Consider the following 18,188-nt stretch of genomic DNA (forward strand, 5'->3'; position numbering starts at 1 on the left):
CTGTGGCTTTCCAAATGCCTTCAGATGAGACGCAACTACTCATTTGGGCCAATATGTTTGCCTCATATTTAAGCATTCAATTAGCAGTTTCCTCTAGTAGCTTTCTCTTGTACAGAACCTGTACAAGATCAGAAGACAGTTGTTGGAATAGAACAAGTAGATGATGTTGTTATGTTGTTAGGTGCGATGGGGTTGGCTCTGACCATAGCGACCCTGTGCACAGTAGAACCAAACACTGCACGGTCCTGCGCCTGCCTCACAGTTGTTTCTGTGCCTGGGCCCATTGATGCAGTCACTGTGTCCATATAGCTCATCCAGAGCCTTGCTCTCTTATGCCATACCTCCACTTTACCAACAGGATGTCCTTCTACAGGGACTGGTCTCTCCGGACAGGATGTCTCAAGCATGTAAAATGAAGTTTTGCCATCCTTGCCTCGAGAGAGCATTCTGGCCTTCCTGCTTCCAATACAGATCTGTTTGTCCTTTTAGCCCATGGTACTTTCAATATTGTTCTCCAGCACCACAATTCTGATGCATCCATCCTTCTTCTGTCTTCCTTATGCAATGTCCAACTTTCACATGCATATGATGCAATGGAGAATACTATGGCTTGTGCCAGGTACATCTTAGTCCTTAAAGTAAGTCCTTGATCTTTAATATTCTGAAGAGGTTTGGTAGAGCAGATTTAGCTAATGCAACCCATCTTTTGGTCTCTTGACTGCTGCCTCCATGAGCATTGATGGTGGATTCAAGTAAGACAAAATCCTTGACAACTTCAATCTTTTCTCCATTGATCAGGATGTTACCTGTGTTAGGCTGGTTTGACAAGAGAAACAAATCCAGGTACACTCATATATCTACAAAAAGTAATTAAAATTAAGAAAACATCCCAGCCCTGTCCAAATCAAGTCCATAAGTCAGGTACTAGTTCATAAGGCTTTCTTCAGATTCATGTAGCCACATACAATGATGCAGAATGTACAGGAATATCACAGTCTGGTGGGTACAAACTCTTGTTGATCCAATGGTGGTGTACACATCACAGGGCTCTGGCAGCAGCCAAGGTCAGCCAGCAGGAAGATGAAGACAAAGAGAGAAGAGAAGGTTTCCAAGGTCTTTCTTATGAGAAGATCACACCCACAAAGAGGCATCATCTGGCTGTGACTTGATTGACAGGTTAAATACCACCTCTACACTTTTATATATATTCAAGTTGACATGAAATTATGTAATTAACATATTACCTATTGGTCTAGTTATGAGGATTTTTATCTTCCTTACATAGAGTTGTAATCCATACCGAAGGCTACAATTCTTGATCATCATCAAGGGCTTCAATTCTTCCTCACTCGGAAGATTAATTAAAACCCACATGGATAAGGTAGCATTTGGACAACGTGTGGAAATGTGTACAGAAAGCTAAATGTCTTAAGTAGATGTGGAAGTAGGGTAGGTATAGGAAGAAAGCCAAAACTAATTTTGGAAAGTTGGGCTGGGGCTTGATGTGCCGGACGACCTTACATATTAGGGTGAAACATTTTACCGAAAGATGATTGGTAACAAGAAGCCACTGAGGCTTTTAAAGTGCAAGAGGACCACAGCGCAGCTCATTTGAAATAGATCTTCTCTAAGCATGTGAAGAATGCATCAAAGAAAACAGGGCAGAGAGGTGGACAAAATGTGAATGATTATTACCTTTGCTGTTCGCTTGATTAAGGTAATTCGGGGCCAGTACTTCTTGGCTGCTAAATGCAAGGTCAGCATTTCAAAACCACCAGCTGCTCTGGGGAAGAAAGTCAGAGGTTGCTATTCTAGTTAAAAGGTACAGGGTCAGAAACTAACAGTGGCAGTTCTACCCTGTCCTTACAGGGCGACTCTGAGTCAGAATCCACTCGATGGCCCTGAAAGGGGGTTGTGAGCTGGTGCTTATGTTCTTAGAAAGGGAACGTTTCCATTAGACTAGCTCAGAAATTGAAGCCTCTGTGACTAATCCATGGCAAAAGCTACCAAAGAGTATATCCAGCATTTAAAACCACATCTCTGGCTCGCCAGCCCTTAAAACAAATAAGATGAATATGAATGTCATGCGTGAACTTGGATAGTTCACTCAAGTTATTCAAGACATAGTTACTCCAAGACTTAATTTCTCCACAGGAGGAGGGACATACAACTCCTCAACTTTGCGATCTTGACTTAGATATCAAGTTCCCGTTATGGGCGTTTGAATTCTGGATGATGAGCAACTTCAAATAGAGATGATTGGATTCCACCAAAGCTTATGGTCTGAGCCACATTTTTTTTTAGGTGGAAGTATGAATGATTGGAGCAGTGATTAATAATAGAGATTTTATATTTAAAATAATATTATAGAGAATTGATATTTCCAATTCTATTGGAGTGGGATAATATTTAACCATACTCTTATACGAGTTATATTTTAAAATCTTCAATAATGAATGTTCACTTGCAGATAGTCTGAAGTTAAAAAGAAAAAAAAAGTTTTTGGGGAAAAAAATGATAAAGGCCTTAAACCCCTTATTACTTCACTTCAACAAGGAAATAAGAGTAGAGTTCATCAAAGACATAATTGAAGACCCCCTGGGAAGAGGAGACTGAGGTTTTCAAGTTTATCATAAATCATTCAATGCCTTTGGCAAAGCCTTGGTGAAAATGATGAAGCTGAATATTGTAATGTAATTTAACTTTTCACTAAGGATTAAAATATTCTGTTTCTGATGGGAATTTTACCCAAGGAAGGTCTGCAGAACTGAGTCCCAAGAGGCAGGTTCTGTTGTTTGTGATAATGTTTTGCCTCTAGCTGGAAAGGTGAGCTGCTGTGTTTGAACCCAAATGAGAAGCATTTTCAGAAGCACCACATCGACCCTTTTTATACTAAGCAGGGGTAAACCAAGGAAAGGTTGTGAAACCTATTTCTGTTCTGGAAAAAGAATAAATGATAGTACCTTTATTGGCATCGCACTGAAGTTAGAACTCTCCTCTGAAATCTCTATCAGGTGTTTCTAAATGGCAGAGGCGTGTGCATCAGTGATGGCTCAGTAGATCTAAAGTTGTCTGAAAATCAGAGCAATTGGAAAATGTTTGTGCTCGCTCACCGCCTGACAAAGGAAACAATAACTAACACAGTAGGGAGCTACAGCTATCTTCTGACGCATTATGCTTCCAGCCCCCCAAATGTCACCTGAAACCCACTGAATGGAGATGAATGAAAACCAGCAGTGTTCCTGAAACCCCTAAAAGGAGGAAAAGCCCAGCTGTGAAAAGACTGTGGTTCTTCAAAGCCCAACAAGCTGTTGACTCAGGCCTTTGATGGGTCCAGAGTGTGTGTGTTTTCCCGTGAGGCCAAGGGTCTTATAATTGACCAGGCAGGAAAACTGACATCTCTAATTTGAAGTGTACCTGCAACTGACACATTCTTTGCAAGAGTCTCTTAGAGAGAACGAATACAGTCGACCTCAGAATGATTTTCTGTTTCTTTGTCACTTGAAAATGTATCACTGAAGCTTATAATATTTAAATAAAGGGGGACTCAGGAGTTTCCAGAATTCTAACTTATTCTGCTAGGGCTGATTCTACAAATTTTGCATCAACCCCCTGTGGCACTAATGAAGGAATCCTTTAAACTTGTCTGGGTCGAAGACAGCTGGTGAATGAAGATGAATTATTAACTTTCTAGAAATACTATTCTTAGTGTTTTCTCATATCACTGTTATTGGTTGAACATGAACGTTTTTGAAGTATAAACATTGCTTTATTCATGAAGTCAGAAACACAGATATTACCTCAATTTCTGTAAAACTCTCATTGGTTATTATTCAGGTCAATACCATATTTTGGAACTCTGTTAAGGAAAGTTACCATGATTATGCAAAGAAATGTAATTGAGTTTAGTGTATGTGCTAGTTTTCAAAATTTTTCCATTCATTTTTGTCTTCTGATTTTCTGAATTATTTTCTTTGAATCACCTTGGATTCAAAACAAGGCTGCCTTTGGAAAGTTCTCACTCCATCACGTCAATTTTGACTCATAGTGACCCCAAAGAGCAGAGAAAAACTTGCCCCTTTAGGTTTCCCAGGCTGTAAACCTTTACTAGACCAGGAAGCTTCATCTTTCTCCTCAGAGTGGCTGGTAGTTTCAAACTGCTGACTCTGACAATGACAATAATGTCCAACCGAACCCAGGAAAAACTTATCTTCCATTTTCATGACCTTCCTGTGGCCCTAAATTAATATACAGCACCAAGTTTTGGCAACAGTGTTCTTATTTCTGAAAGAGGATGTTAGTGCCTTAAAATATTTCTCAATTATTATGGTTTCTCCAATTAGTGCTACTTGTCTGCCCAATGAAATTGATGACAAACTAATAAGCATTCGAGCAAACAGATAGCACCATTGGTTGGAAAGGTAGCACTCTATGTGAGATCTTTGACTTACAAGGTAAGGGGCTTCTGGGAAAAGAAAGGTGCAGCTTAACGATCGAGTGGGGCTGCCCATGCTGATAAATAGAAGGGGAATGTGGCATTTTTGTCCTTAGAAAATGTACAAACAAATTCAAGTAAGTTTTGGGAATTCTCCGTGTTTGTCATACATGAGCTGTAGGAGATGACATTTTTTACATGCAGGTATGAATCCTACACAATTTTTCCTTCAAGGACTTAAGAATTCATTAAAAGAACTTTAAATTTGAAAAAAAAAGAAGAAAAGAAATTTTCAAACCCAAGGTGACATTTAAATGCCATAAAATATGTGCAAAGACCAAGATATTTTAACTAAAATCATCACTAACATGATCTGTAAATAGATTTTACTGCTCCTCACCATCAATACAGAGTTTATAATCGGACCTCAAAAATGGGCCTTCTCTGAATTCTTTTAGCACTTAAAGCTCAATAACTGTCTGATGATTAACAATAAATGGACTCCAGTCACAAATTAAATTATACTGACTTTATTTTCCCAAGTGCTTGAAATCCCTCTGGCAGGAAGTCCAACATGATATAAAATGCATTAAATGGAAATGCATGGAAAGCATAGCATATTTACAGCTTCCCCTTTCATTCTACAAAACCTCAGTTTAGGGCTGCAGATATTAATTTTCCACTATTTTAGTAGCAGTAGTGGGCAATGACATTGCAGGAGAACGATTAGGCTTTCTGAGTCTATGAAGAGTTACAGCTTCAAAAGCCCACACGAGTCGTTCTGCTCTGTGCTGTAGGGTTGCGATGAGTCAGCTTGAAGGCAGTGAGTTTGGAGTATCGGGGCTACGAAGTTATATTAACAGCTAACGTGAGCTTTGTTTAAAAAATGATAAATAAATGTCATTTAAAACATTTTATCATACATTTAATCAAATAGAATAGGGGTTTGACAATTTATTCTTGAGCATAATGTTTCTTCCTAAGGTTTTTCTTACATAAGACCCATTATTGTGTAGGACAAAGAAAAATAATGATTTTATACCTTGATATTATAAAGAGAATGATTTTTTGGTATTCAAGAGTAAATAAACATGGTGTTTATACTAATAGATTAATTCCACATGTATTATAAAAGTATAAATTGTTCACTTTTTACAAATTTTATTTTTTAATGTTGTATGTACTAATTATATTTGTACCTCAGAATTTATTTCTCAAAATTAAATCATGTGAGGTATTCCTTTATAATAAACATGTTTTGTGCCTTTGAATATTACCAGACACTTTAAAGAGATTAATTGGTGAGTAGTCCATGTATTCATTCAGAATGAGATATTTTATGAGCCCGGTACCAAGCTGTGTGCTTGCAGTGCCGTGGTGAAAAGGCATAATTCTTGCCCTCGACCAGTGTGGCTGCCTCACAGAATGATGGAAGGGCATATTAAAGATTGGCCAGGGTGCAGCTTTGAAATTACACCCTGTAGAGGTGGAATGCCATCTTCCTAGTTGTGTTAAATGAACTAAATCATTGGCCCGTACAAGTTTCTGCGACTTGTACTGTGCAAAGGCCAGGATGCCTTTGTCCAGAAGTACTAGTATGACGTGCCCCTCTGGCTATCTCTGAATGGCTCACTTGTGGAATCACTGCTTTCCATCCCACAATGAGGCTGAACTAGCAGCTCTGGTTCTAAGTGGGACAAGGGGCATTTCACTAGAAGACATTCCACAACTTTGAAACAACCTACTACTTGGTCATTTGGGGCTTGTTAAGTAAGTGGACCCATGGCCAGAGTATAGTAATTAAGGGCTATGCTCCCCTGAATGAATCAGGGTCAGCCCGCCAAACAAGTTGATGGGTCACCTGGAATAGTGATCAAGACAGGAAAAATACAGCAAGGAGGAAGATGATGGAAGAAAATGATTAGTATGAGAATAATGGTGATACTCATTGAAGTACGATGGTCTAACTTACTCTATTAACTTTTCTGTATTGAATTTATGGGAGAATGTGTTACTGGCCATTACCTGGAATTCTCAATGAACAATTAGACTCAGTGTAAGGCAGGTGAAGGTCTGAGTGATGCAATTGGTGAACTTTGTCAGAAACTGCCAATACTCCCACTCCTATCCTCTCAGCCCACACTTGGACTCTAGCTACTCTAGCAAAGAATACATAGAGTCACTGGACCAAACAGAACAAATCAACATTCCGTCATTTCAGGAGGTAGCATGTGAATAACAATCGATGATACTAAGGAAAAAGTCCAGTCTTCGCTGATAGCATTAACCAAAAATAAGGCCCCAAGGATTGATAGACTGCTAAATGAAATGTTTCCACAAGCTGATGAAGCACTGGAAATGCTTACTTATCAATGTCAGAAAATCCATGTTTGTACCCATTCTGGAGAAAGGTGGTCCAACAGAATGCCCAAATTATAGAAAAATATAATTAATATGACATAAAAAAGCCAACACACCAAACAAAATCAATACTATTGAGTTAATTCTGACTCATAGAAATCCTATAGGACAGAGTAAAACTGCTCCTTTGTAACTCTTTATGGGAAAAGAAAACCTCATCTTTCACCCAAAGTATGGCTGGTGGTTTTGAGCTGCTGACTGTGTGGTTAAAAGCCTAATGCATAATCCAATTTTGCTGAGGATCATCCAACAAAGTTTGCCACACTACATTGAGAGGAAGCTGCCAGAGGTTCAGGCAGGAGGTGGAACCAGCGTTATCATTGTTAATGTCAGATAGATCTCGGCTGAAAGCAGAGAACACCAGAAAGATATTCTTGTGTTGACATGTGTTTTATTGACTATGCAAAGACGTTCAGGTGGGTCATAACAAAGTATGAGTAGCCTTGAGAAGAATGAGAATTCCAGAATATCTAATTGTGCTCATGTTGACCTGAACGTGGATTAAGGGGCAGTTGTGAGAACCGAACAAGGGGATATTGTACGGTTTAAACTCAGGAAAGGTGTGCATCAGAAGTGTATCCTCTCACCATGCTTATTCAATCTGTGTGTTGAGTAAATAATCAGGGAAGCTCTGTTATGTGAACAGAGATACAGATGATACAACCTTTCCTGCTGAAAGTGAGGAGAACTGGAAACATCTGCTGATGAAGATCAAAGATTTTAGCCTTTAGTATGAACTATGGCTCAATGAAAAGAAGACCAAAATCCTCACAGCTGGACCAGTAGGAAACGACATAATAAATAAAGATTGAAGTTTTCAAGGATTTAATTTTGCTTGGATCCACAATTAATGCTCATCGAAGCAGTCAGAGATCAAGAGACACATTCCATTTGGTAAATCTTATGCACAAGAATTCCGTAACGTGTTGAAAAGCAGGGATGTTAATTTGAGTATGGTGTGCCAGACCCATGTTATGCTATTTTCAATTGCCTCATGCATGTAAAAGTTGGACATTAAATAAGGAAGAATGAAGAAGAAAGCTTGCACTTGAAATAAAGTATTGACAGGGCCTTGGTGTGCCAAAATACAAACAGACAAATCTGCATTGGAAGCAGTTCAGACAGAGTGCTCCTTAGAGGCAAAGATGATGAGACTTCTCAGGTGCTTTGGACATGTTTCAGGAGAGCCCAGTCCTTGCAGAAGGACACCATTCTTGGTAAAGTAGAGGTGCGGTGAAAAAAGAGGGAGGCCCTCGACAAGATCGCCAGTGTCTGCAACTATGCACTCAAACCTAGAAACCATCGTGACAGCCAACTTTGAGCTGCTGTGAGGTAGGATTCTCCTTTTCCCCACAGAAGGAGAAACCCGTTATCCCGGTGATTGTTTTAGAAGGTCATATGTGATCTCCATGTAATTTCTTATTTTTTCCATGTAATTTCTCCAGGACATATGGACAGGTAATCAGAAAGACAATGATATTGGACCCCTAAATTCCATTGAATCTTTCCTGCCAACACTACCACCCCTCTCACCTGCAGATGTTACCTCCATCTTTACCTGTTAGTACATTGTTAGTAAAACTGTGGTAACCCTCTGCTCACAGTTAATGAGATTAATTTGACTGTGTCTTCTGATATGGCATGTGAGAGCTGGTCTGGGGCATCACCTAAGGCAGATGTCTTATAAGACCTTGCTGAATGTTTGTAGGGAGCACTATCACTACCAATTATTGCTTCTAGTTCTATACCTAGACTAAGTGTCAGTGAACTTCAAAAGATGGAGTACAAACTGTGACCCAGGAGAGGTGGGCTACAGTACAAAAGAAGTGATTGATTTTTCTAATATGTACAAACAGAAACCTGGTGATACAAAACTGATTCCTTTAAAGTGGAGGTTAAGAATTCCCCCAGATCCATTGGGATCCTTATGCCTGTGTATCGACAGGCAGAGAATAGAGTTATTATATCTGGTGGATCAATTGATCCTGGTTATCAAGGAGCAGATTTATATCACATAATGGGTGTAAAGAAGAATATGCCTGGAATTCAGGACACTCCTTACGATGTGTCTTAGTGCTACCATGCCCTGTGAATAAAGTCAATGGTAAACTACCATAAGTAAACTAAACTAATTCTGACATGACTACTAATGACCCAGACACTTCAGGAATGCAGGTTTTGGTTACCCACTCAGGCAAAATACCACTCCCACCTGAAGTGCTTGGGGAGTATACAATGGATGATGAAAGAAGATAGTTCTGAACATCAGCTATGATCATTGATCAGTTGCACAAATAAGGACTGTTTTTGTCATGAGTATTTAGTTATACTTTGTATGTAAATATCAAATGCTTTTTGTTTTGTTCATATATAAAATATAAGATATATATACAGGGTTAGTGAATTTTCAGTCATATGTTTGTGAGCTGTATCATGTTAGGTGCAAGGATGATTTTATGATTGTCTTTATAGATTATATATGATTTAAGGAGATAGGTACAGGTATCAAGTTGAAAAGGGGTGGAATACAATAGTTAAGATTTTGTGTTATCTTTACTGGGCCAGGATTCTCAGTCATCCAGCAGTTAAAAGCTGGTAAGATCCCAGGATGAGATTTCCTTCAAAATGTGTTCTGCATAATTAGACAGGTGGAAAAGTTTATTTGTCTTTCTCTGGGTCTGCAGTTTGCATCTGACTCATCTTTGGGCTTGAGGCTGGATTGCCGTATTGCCTGCCAGTCCTGGGAGTGGCCAGTGCTTTCTTACTTGCAGACTTTAGATATATTTGTTTCTGTAGCCCCAAGTGTGCCCTGCTGACCTTGGTCTCATTCACCTCCACAGCCATAAGCCTGTCACCCTCCTGTTGTTTGACTTGCCAATCTTCGGTTCTTCAGCCTTTGCAGCTACGTGTGTCAGAAGAAGCGGCCAGCCTGACATCTGACTCACGGATTTCGAACTTGTCAAGCTGTACAATTGTGGCCATTTCCTTAATATCAAGTGTTTTCTTTCTATCTTTCCACACACAAAGATAAATGTCAATGGGCTTGCTTCTTTATGAAACCCAGCCTAAGATAATACTTTTTTTTGTTTAATCATTTTATTGGGGGCTCATAAAGCTCTTAGCACAATCCATACATATGTCCATTTTGTCAAGCACATTTGTACATATGTTGTCATAGTCATTTTCAAACCTAAGATAATAATTATCACTAATTCCATGCTGTATTGCTTCTCCTTACCATAGTGTAAATTCTGCTAGGGCAGGGATTTTGTAAGTTCTATTTTGTAAGTTCTGCTTTATTTTCCTAAAGGTGGAAATATGCTTTTAAAGGAAGATGGTTTTTCTCTTAAAGAAAATAAAACACATGCTAAGGAGCATGATTATTGTATACACAATAACTGAATGAAGCATGTAGCAAAATGAGTACGGTATTTGTAGACATTGCTTTGAAAGGAATCATGCATAGTAAAAAAGTATACAATGATCAATAGGCTAACATTCTTTTTACATGAAGCTGTTCATAAATTTAAAGGTCATCAATAATATTTAAAGTCATAAAAAATCATAAAATATTATTTCTCTGAAAGTACCACTTATGTTTAAAATACTTGTTCTTTGCCCCCATGTATTGGACATGTTCACACAGTATTGTATGTATTAATACATCATCAAAAACACCCAAGAAAATGGAAAAAGAAACTTCCAGTGCCATTCTGGAATAAATCTAGATCTTTTGAATAGAGTGGTGAGATAGTTAAGGTTTATTGCGCCAGCCTGACCAAGAAACACGTGGGATTAATCAAAGGGTGGAGAGATAAATGGCTCGGTGAGCCTTGCCTTTCTAGTTCTTGGATCTCTTGCTCTCTGATGGTTGGACCAGGGTTCAGCTGCCTTAGCCAGTTCCCTGCTTCAGCTTGCAAGGCTCACTTCTTGCAAGACATCCCCGCAGAGAAACCACATGAACTTACCCTGAGGCAGCCCTGGGTGCTGGCATAGCTGCATGGAGACCCCAGCCAGGGCTGAGATGCTTACACTGCCACTGGATTCAAAGACGTTCTACACACTGTCCTCTGATACCCCTGCATTCAGTGTCATTGTGTGTGTGTTTTGTGAGGTTGAGGAGGACTTCATAGATTAGTGTTGGGCATATAAACTAAGCCGTACTTATGGGCTTGGACAGGAGGGGTTTGGGATGTTTTCTGAATGTACACTTACCCTTATATAAAACCCTCTCTTATACATATGAGTTTCTGTGGATTTGTTTTCCTAGTCTACCCAGACTAACATAAGTGGATAGCTGAAAATCATAGAAGAATATTCTAAATCCACAGAACAAGATAATTTTTTCATGTCCATTAAAAATCTACAGATCCCAAGGGACTCAAAGTAGCAGAAGACCAGGTGCCATGGCATCTATGTAAATTAGGTATAACACTTCATTAAAAGCATCCTTTGGGGAGGACTGATGAAAATTTGGTTGTTGCAAAACATTAAAAAGATGAAATCTTACTATCATGTTTAACTGGCTGACATTCTTCCCATTTTTTAATAAAAAAGGGATTTCAAGGGTCACAATACCACATCCATTGTTAAACACAAGAATGATGTGCATGAATAGGAAATAAGTGGAGATGAATACAGTGTCTATCAGTGTCAATATTAATCTTGTGAAATTGTACACATTTAGAAATTCTCAAGACCCTGCAATGTGTATTTCTGGTAACAATTATAGCTGGAAATTGGGTTGTTTATTTGTGACTTAAGCATATATCATTTCATTTTTACTGAAACCAATAAGACATATTAGTAATGGCATCCTCTTATTGTGACACACATATTTCCCAATAACTTCACTGCTTGGCACTTTGGCTAAGAGGAAATGCCATTTAAAGGATGGTGCCTGAAAACTGAAATATGAAGCAGGGAAACATCAGTGAGGAAATTATTGAAAATGAAACCCGTCCCACTACTAGGTTAGCAGCATTCTCGATCCAATCAAGATCACAATTTGGGGGCTAATTTCACTTGCTAATGAGTGTTTCTCATGACTACAAAGGTTTTGCACTCAAGTTATGTACGGGTTTCAAACTTAAATGATAAAACAGGGATTTGACTATGTTCTCCTATGCTTTTTGCCTTGTTAGATCAGCTGGCTGCAGCTTTGAGTAGTGTAGATCTCCATTGTTATATAGAAAGGCAAAATGCCATGGAATGGTAACGGCTCAGTAATTGAACTGTAGGCGGCTTTGTCCATGTGCTGTATCATCAGACAAAAATTTCAAAGGGAATAGTGAAACACAAATGATCTTGGCTGTGAAAGTCTTAGGATTTCAACTTCAATCAAAGGGAATGGGACCTGCATTAAAAAAGAGTCAACACATATGCTGCAGCCTGAACGTAAACCTGCATAATCATACACAGTCTCTGCCAAGGCAAGGGAAGGCACCCCTAAAGCAGGAGTACACACAGAGCTCATGGGGCAGGGCGCTCGGATGATGTGTGGCATTGGATCAGAAATCGCTTCAACTTGGTTGAAAGGAAAGAGCAACACATTTTAGCAAAAGAACCCAAATCTTAGGTGATCTTGATTCTTGGAAAGCCCGGTGTCCCAGGATGTGTAAAACATTGAAGTGTGCATCTTGCATTATTTATTCCTGGCTGGGAGTTTATGTCAGAATGGAAGAGCTTTGTGTATGGGTGTGTGTACTGGTATGTGATTGGAACGAGACAAACGGAGCGACACAAATATTCCATTGTTTGCCTCTGTCGATGGAGGGGCTGAAGACAAAGGCTGCGGAATGCTGGAGAGGCAGTTTTGTGGAAACACGGGTGCAAAGCACTGAAGGCGACCCTCTTCCTTTTCCAAACTTCCTTTCATTTTTCTGGAGCTGAAACAAAGATAACTTCCAAAGCACACACACATGCAAGAATAATAGAAAGGTGATGTGCCAAGTCACAGTTAAAAATGAGAAAAACATTCTTACCACATTGACAAAAATGAGAGCCTACTCAGGGCCCCCCTCATCACCATGCATAGGCCCTCAATTAAAACAATGCCCCTGATAGCAGGCAGTATAATCTGCATTTTATTTCACTCATGAGCAAAATAACAAGTTACTCAGGCCTGCGGCACTCATGAGTGATATGGGGCGTGTAATATCCTTTCCATTGAGTTTCCTATTATTAAGCTTGAAATAAGGGGTTCAGAATTAACTGTGACAATGATTTTATCTAGTGTTGGCATCACCATTAGCTTTTGCAGTTTACTGCTAATAAAACTTTAAATTTGCTATTACTTCTAATAACCTTCTTGCCACCTTAGCTGTAGAAATGAGACAAAGAACCCTGCTGACATGTGGCTAGTGACATTTCCTGCAAGTGTAGGAAACTCATGTGACAACCCAAACCTAAACTGGTTGTCAAGTGTCAATTCCCACCTTTAGACAAAAGTAGAATTGCCGCATAGGACTCACAAGGTCCCATCGTTTCTTGAAAGAAGCAGATGACTACAGCTTTTCCATGTGGATGACTAGTGGGTTGGATCAATGACTTTCTGGTTTGCAGCTGAGTGATTCACCAATGGGCCATCAGGTCTCCCTCAGAAAATGACAGGGGCTGGATTTCCCAAGGGATAATAAAGGCACATGGTGCTGACTTTGGGCAGTTTAATTCAAGGCACCTGTTCTTGGTGTTTAAAGGGGATGCTGAGAGAACAAACAAAATGTTGGTTTCTGTAATTGTTGTTCCAATCATCAGAGTTTTCTTTCAGATGAACCTAGTCCATTCAAATGTCGGAAAAATGATTTGTGACTGAGCTTACAGCAGCAGAGTGAAATCTATAAGTAAGCCATAGCTTGGCTTACTTGGAGTGCCAAATGTATTCAGCTGACACCTTAGAAAAGGTGTGTAGTATGCAAAAATAAACACATGTATGGACTTGATCACCTTCTCTTAGGTCCACCTCAATAATTAGGGTTCTGAATGCCACCAATTGGCCTGTAGTGTTAGTAGAATTAACATATGCTGGACTTTAAAACTTCTAGTTTCTGATCAGATCCACTTGGCAATCCTGTCCAAATGAGAAAAAAAAAACACCCCACATTAACAGATAAACAAAATTGGACAGACAGCAAGCTTAAGCACTGGGAAACAACCATGAATGTTTTAAAAATATTTCTAAAGCATTTTCTTTTAATCACAGTGAAAATAATTGGTCCATAGTTTGAATTTTTTATTTGGGAATCCATGAGTCTTGGTGAAACTCTTGGGAAAATGTGGAACTGCTAACAGTAAAGTCAGCATTTCAAACCCTCAGTGGCTTTGGAGAAGAAACATTAGGCTACGTGCTCCCCCAAAGAGTTACAGCCTTGAAAACTCTCTATAGTGTCAGGGTAAGCTGAAATCACCTCCACTGCAGTGGTCAGTGGAATGGCATCATATGCAAGCAGGTTTATGACTGCATGTAAATATCTTCCCTCACACATTTTTATCTCTGGATGTGCTGTGATGGTGGAAATATTGCTGTTCTTTTCCATTGGATATTGACTCTAGAAAATTTAGGCATGAAAGTGAAGTTTGTTAATCAGTTAAAAGCGTGTGTTTGACAATGATTATTCTGACTTCCTTAATCAAGTTTCTTCTGGTAAATGATTGAATGTTATTAAGAAAAAGCTGCAAAGAGGAAAAGAAATCCACTCTCACCCCACCCCTCACCCCCAAGACACTGTAATGATGATGTTTTTGCCAGCAGTTGGGAAGCCAGCACTTCCAGCAAGGCTCTGGGCAAGACTGAATATAAGTGGGATTGGAGACGCCAGCAAGCTCTTGAGATTTCCTGAGCCAGGAACGAATTGTTTATAATCGGAGGAGCAGGCGCAAACCCTTTGCAAGCTTTCGAGGGCTGATAATGGCTACAGCATATGGTGGCACTTTCTTCCTCATGTAACATCAGGGTTATCCATCTTTCCCTGGAGAATAGTAATCACATCCCGAGTCGATATTAGGCATGCACACATTTCTTCTTCCCCTAAATCTCAGGACAGTGTCCATAAAGACCCAGCGACTATGCTACTGCCCTTTCTGTGCCAACTTTTCTGAACTAGGTAAGAAGATATGTGAGTGCCAAATCGGGTCCCACTTAAGAGTGGCATTAAGGAGGCATGTGGAGGTAACTTGGGGGCTAAGAACGAATAGAAGCATGGAGAACAGAGCAGGATGTTAAATAGTGTTCTCCTGTTCTGACTTTTCTGGTGACCCAGGAAACATTCCTTATGGCTTTTGTTAAAATTTCCAATTCCATCACAACTGGAGGAAACACTATCTTGGCATGCTGAGCCAGGAAGGAATGGTATCTTTCCTCTAATGAGCCAGGGCTTCGTTCCTTCTATGAATGTGAACTATTCATCTCACATCTGGGATTCATCTGTCCAACCACAAAATGTCGGTTAAGAAAGAATTTAGTTGAGAAAGTTATATTCAAGGCCAGCCCTTCCTAGCTGGCTGGAAATTTGGTTATAAGGGAGAAAATTACTGAGAATCAGGTTAAAAACTACTGGTGGCTGTACAGTGAGAGAGAGAGAGAGAGAGAGAGAGAGAGAGAGAGAGAGAGAGAGCTCCTGCCCTTCCCTGCTCATTCCTCCTCATTTCAGAATCCCACTCCACATTCTTGCCTGCAGTTCAAGTGTGCAGTCCATTATCACTGCATTGTGATCTTACTTTGCTAAAGATCTGAGACTTGGTGAGAGAGGAGATGAGAGGATATCAGGCTTTGGAATACAGGGAGTCAGACTTCGGACATTCTGACCTAGGGTTATAAAGGTCTGATTACAGGCCCCTTAAAGAATCTTGTGCTTAGACTCTAGTTCAAGTCAAAGAAATTAAATTAAATGCAGTTTTCACAGCATTACTGTAAAAATATGCACAATTCATTTTAGACTTCCAAAATATATTCTTTCAACAACACTTAAAAAATACTCTCAGTTCATAAATTGTTTTTATAAAAATGCCTGCTCTGTTGATTTTCATAGGTTCCCTTGGATCTTATTACTTTTCAGTAGTTAGGCTCAATCATTGTGTGTTGTAATAATTCTTCTTCCTTATTTTTAAACTGGTAAACACTTTTCAAAACTCATTGTCCCACAAACAGTACTAAAATTGTATGTCCTTGTCCCCAAATTGCTTTCCACTTTAATAGTTACTATTCACTCAGACTATTCATTTCAATTGCTCAACCACAAAAATAGGTATCTTTTGTTATATACAAGCAGCTTTTAATCTGCGAATTAGGGCTAATTAGAGGGCAATTGAACTTTACTCTCCCTGTGTCTTATACTCTTTTAACTGTAGGCTGATGGCATTTTGCAGACTAATAGAATGAGCTAGCTTTTGGAAACCTTATACTTATTTCATGTCACTGATGCTGTATATTTTCTTGTCAGTGTGGGTATATAGAAGCTCTAGACCTCAACTATGATTTTTACACATGCTAAGGAATACTAATTTAAGATGACTTGATGGAGCTTGGCTAATTAAAAAACAAAACAATAACTACAACAACAAAATCCTGTGTATGAGACTCTGTATGTGTGCTGAGAAAATAATTGGAGAAGCTGGATTATATGAAGAAGAATGTGGCGTCAGGATTGGAGAAAGACTTATTAATAACATGCAATGTGCAGATGACATAACCTTGCTTGCTGAAAGTTAGGAGGACTTGGAACACTAGCTGATGAAGATCAAGAATTTCAGCTGTCCGTGTGGATGATGACTCAGTAAGAAGAAGAATAAACTCCTCACCACTGGACCAATAGGTAGCATCATGATAAATGGGAAAAAGATTGAAGTTGTCAAGGATTTTATCTTGCTTGGATCCACAACCAGTACTCATGAAAGCAGCAGTCAAGAGATCAAAATATATGTTGCATTGGGTAAATGTGCTGCATAAGACCTCTTTAGAATGTTGGAAAGCAAGCTCGTTAGTTTGAGCCTGACCCATGCCTTGGTACTTTCCATTGCCTCATCGGCCTGTGAAACGTGGGTGTGGATAAGGCGGACTGAAGAGGAATGGGGCATTTGAATTGTGGCGCTAGGGAACAGTCATGTTTCATGAATTGCTAAACGAGCAAACAGATCTGTCTTGGAAGAAGGACAGCCCAAGTGCTTCTTAGAGGCAAGGATGGTTAAGACTTCCTCTCATGTACTTTGGACAAGTTGTCAGGATGTTCTTGGGGGGCATCATACTAGGTAAAGTACCGGGCAGTGAAAACGAGGAGGGCCCTGGAGAAGATGAATTGACATGGTGGCTGCATTGGTGGCTCAAACATGAGCATGGTGTGAAGGATGGCACGGGACTGGGCAGCATTTCATGCTATTGGCCATAAGGTTGTTATGCGTCAGAACCGATTTGACAACCTCATAAAACAACAACAGCAACCTTGCACGTGGAAGGAAGCATGACTAGGTTATCTTTTGTGATAAACCAAACCAAACTCCGTGCGATCAAGTAGACTCATGTGGTTCTCAAATGATTGACAGGTTTCCTTTCATTGAAATTCAAGCCTTGCAGCACTTGGAGCTTCTTCTGTTCAAGCTTCCTGAACACATGGACTGTGTTCGAGGCTCCGACCCAATGGACATACACAACTAGACTTCAAACAACTCCTGGAAATCACTAAAAACCATAGCAGATACTTGCATTGACACTAGTTCCTATGAGGAAAAACTCAACAACAACAACAACCCTACCATTGTTGCTGGAGCAACTCTTTTGATTTTGGGGTTTTATTTTTCTCTCCCTTTTCTTTTTGATTTATTTAGCTTTTTTTCTTAACTCAGTTCCCCTCTTCTTCTTATGTATATGTTTACTATTTTTTTCTCATCCTCATCCATTTATTTTCTTACTTTTCCCTTCCCTACACCAGTAAGCAGACTATATCTATAATGCCTACCACCTACTGATCCATCAAAAGACAAGTGCCAGCCCCTGTTTCTGGATCCCTGGGTCAACAACAAACAGTGGGCAATATTGGCTCACCCTGGTCATAGCTACTGCTCATGAACAGCAAGAAGAGACCAGTTCCCACACTCCCATCAGTTCCTCTCGCTACCCATAGAGAGTTGGAGAGGGCCCCAAGCACCGCACAAAAGTTCAAAGAAAAATACCCACACTGTCTGAGATAAAATGAAACAAAAAGAGTGAAACAAATCAACACATAACCACCACCACCAACCACCACCACCAACAATACCAACAACACCAACAACAACACCAACAAAAACCGTTACCACCAGCCACCACCACCACCACTACCAATCACCACCCACCACCACCACC

The sequence above is a fragment of the Echinops telfairi genome, unplaced genomic scaffold (assembly GCF_000313985.2).
Source record: "Echinops telfairi isolate 266 unplaced genomic scaffold, ASM31398v2 ScPeMD7_443;HRSCAF=831, whole genome shotgun sequence".
Lineage (NCBI taxonomy): Eukaryota > Metazoa > Chordata > Mammalia > Afrosoricida > Tenrecidae > Echinops > Echinops telfairi.